The sequence below is a fragment of the Salminus brasiliensis genome, chromosome 19 (assembly GCF_030463535.1).
Source record: "Salminus brasiliensis chromosome 19, fSalBra1.hap2, whole genome shotgun sequence".
Taxonomy (NCBI): Eukaryota; Metazoa; Chordata; class Actinopteri; order Characiformes; family Bryconidae; genus Salminus; species Salminus brasiliensis.
Genome location: NC_132896.1, coordinates 17,118,417 through 17,121,755, shown reverse-complemented (window position 1 = coordinate 17,121,755; position 3,339 = coordinate 17,118,417).

The window sequence follows — 3,339 nt, the reverse complement described above, 5'->3', positions numbered from 1 at the left end:
ATGTGCTGTATGGATCATGTATTGGGTTAAGTGTTAGCTAATTAGTTAATTACCATTTGGCTGAATTTCTCTGAAAAGTAACTTGAATGTCTGAGCAGGGCTAAACTGAGGGAATCATGTGTCTATAATGTATGGCAATTCCCATGTATAATTAGGGGGTGGGGCTTTAAAGCTGCAAGAGGGGAGCTACACTCCTGTATTCTGTATGCTATGGTTCAACTGAAGGAGGTTTAGCATTCCATACCAGATATGTTGAATGTATTAAATGAGACATGAGCTGTGTAGCAACGTTTTGGATTTCCAATTTTAAAGGTGTGGAGGGAGGCATTGGATATTCTCCACCAATCTTTCAACTGTTTGCAATGTGGCATTTCCCCTTTAGTGGGTCTCATGGATTATGGCAATATGAATTCCTTGTGTCAGTTCTTTCATCTTAATCTTGTTGCTTAATCAGGTCCCAGCTCCCAGTGTAAGCAGGGAGGCATTTGGCTTTCTCCCCAGCTATTAACTGTATGAAAGAGGCATTTTCCCACAAGGAGGCATAGGGTTATTTAGTGTCCTCTTATGAGGACCGATTTGGCTTGCAATGATCTCAAATGCATTCTGAAAGTGTGATTGTAAAAAGTGATTTAAAGTGTGTTTGTTGGAGAGATTTATTTACTGTTATTGTACATGTTCATTATTGTATATGAATGGTGTTGTACATTGTATGAAATCTGTTGCAGAAGTGTTTTTTTGTGTTGTAAAATTACTGTTCTGTTTGAAAATGTTATGATGTAATTTTTTTTTTCTTGTATATAAATTGTTCCATGCTACAGTGTCCGTGCTACATTCTCGCTCCATTTTAATCTTGTTTGGCTTGATGCCACATTTACTTTCCCCCCTAATTCAGTTTTGTTTTATACCTGTTTTGACCTTTATCCGGTGTCAACCTGAGGAGGATGGGTTCCTCTTTTGAGCCTTGGTTCCTCTCAAGGTTTCTTCCTCTAGACCCGAGGAAGTTTTTCCTTGCCACTGTTGCTACTAGCTTGCTCAAAAGAGAGCACTATAAATTGATTGTTCTGTATGAGATGTGTTTAGAGGTTATGCTATGTGTTTGAGATGTATGCTGTGCTGTATGAACAGTGTCAAGCTACTGTAGAAAGTGAAGTTTTCCTGTATGCAAGTTATACTTTTTATTCTGTATAAATATGTCTTATGAAGTAGTGTAAAGTCATACTGTAGATGTTAGTCTACAGTGTTTTGTAGGAAAGGGTTAAATTGTATATGTTTTGTTATATGCTTATTTATGAACAAAGTCATACTATGTTTTTGTCATTATGTCTTATGCTGCTTTATTCTGTATTTAAGGGCTAAGCAATGCTGTTCCACCATTTGTTCTGTTCTGTCTTATAGTTTACATAACTATTCTGTATGAACATCATACACAACTGTAAGAGGTGTTAAGCTAATGTGTTTTGAGTTATGCTACTAAATGAAATGTACTCCACTGAGGTTCTGTAAAAAATTATGCTATAATTATATTAACAGTAAAGCTACTTCTGTATGAAAAGGGCTACTGTGTTGGAGTTATGCTGGTGTGTAGTCTGAAGGATTACACTTCTTAAAATCTGGGTAGAGTTGTAGGCTACTAATTCTACAGTAAGTTGCTCTACAGGTTTCTGTAAGTTTTCATTGCTGGATTCTGTATAAATTCTATGCTATATAATGTCTGACAGGTAAGCTTGTTCTGTAGGAGCTATTCTACTGTGTTCAAGATGTTACACTCCTGCAGTTCTGTGTTAAAAGTGTTGGAATAAATGTTACAGAAATGTTAAGGTTGGTTGGTCTGTTTTGTATAACTTGATTCCTGTACATGGACAGTTGGTATGAACAGAATCTTCCGGTCATGGTCAATAAAACATTTGTAGGTTTAAAAAGAAATAGCAAATTTTCATTTGCTATTTCTGCACATGGCCCCAACAAGTCTGCCAACTTTAAGTTCAGGTACATTTAGCTTTAACATATGTGGCTGGAGCACTTCCTGATTTAGACGGAATAATAAGGTTTTGCTATACTCATGTTACAATGTAATGCAAAAATCTGTTTAATGGTGCTGTGGTACTATTATGTACACAACATGGAAGTGGGGATCACAATCATCTATGTAAAAATAGCACTGCTGAGATGTTGCTGAAGCCCAGGTTGCTTTGACACTAGCCTTCACTTTTAGATTACTACAGACATACATCTTAGTCATAACTGGATCAGGTTAATCATCTCACAAAATACTTAATTGTTGAAACTTCTGCCAAGTTGTGAAAGTGAGCTAGTGTAAGTGATCTGAACCCAAATCTCCTCCTTCCCCCCCCCCCCTTCTTGCCCAGAGGCTCCTTTGTTTCACTGTCTAACTGGCCCGTGACAGTCAGACAGCAGGGGGCAGCTCGGCACATGAGAAAAGAAAAGGGAAAAATTAAGACGTCTTTAGGTGTGTAAGTAGACTGATGGACGACATGTAAAGGAAGTAGATTGCAGTACAGTGATGGTATGCGTAAGCTACATCAGCACAATGTCCAGTATATTGATGGATTAATATACAAAAGCTTAAGCAAAAAAGTACATTTTCAGTCTAGATTTAAACAGTGTCGGAGTCCTGAACAGCTACAGGAAGTTTATTCCAGAGTTGGAGCTTTTACGTTGAACTTTCAATGAGAAGGTTGCATGCACCAGCTTCTCACAGTCATAAGGAGAGTACATTACACTGTTTAAGGGGTGTGTGCATCAAATGATGCCCCCCTCCCCCCCCCCCCCCCAAACGTGCTTTTTGAATTCAACCATATTTGAATCAATAAGACATCAGTTTTGTCTGGATTAAGCATAAAGTTGTAGGTTTGGGTTGTAGGTTTTCTGTGCTGTGGTTGGGTCTAAATCCAGAATTGCTCTTGTTGTGGAGCTGCTGAAACACATTTTTTTTTCTAGCACCTTGCCTGTGAAATTTGATATCAACCTATAATTACCAAGCGCATGGGGGTCAAGGTTAGTTTTTGTGAGAATGGGCCTGATAGTTGCTGATAGCCAATGCTGAGGGACATGTTAAATATGGCCAGTACTGGTTCTGATCATCAACAGGATCTAATACAAATCAGGATGACTTTCGAGCGAATTCTGCTAACCAAATCCTTTTTAGTAACGAGAAGAAAATACTTCAAGTGTGCGTTAAAGCTTGTGCATCTTTCATTGACTAACTGCAATGGTTAGGGACTGAAAATGAATTTGTCACGTTGTCGAGGTTAGAGCGGAGCTCACCCAGCAGATCATCTGAACATTTTCAAAATCTATAGGATAAGATGAGCGAAAGAT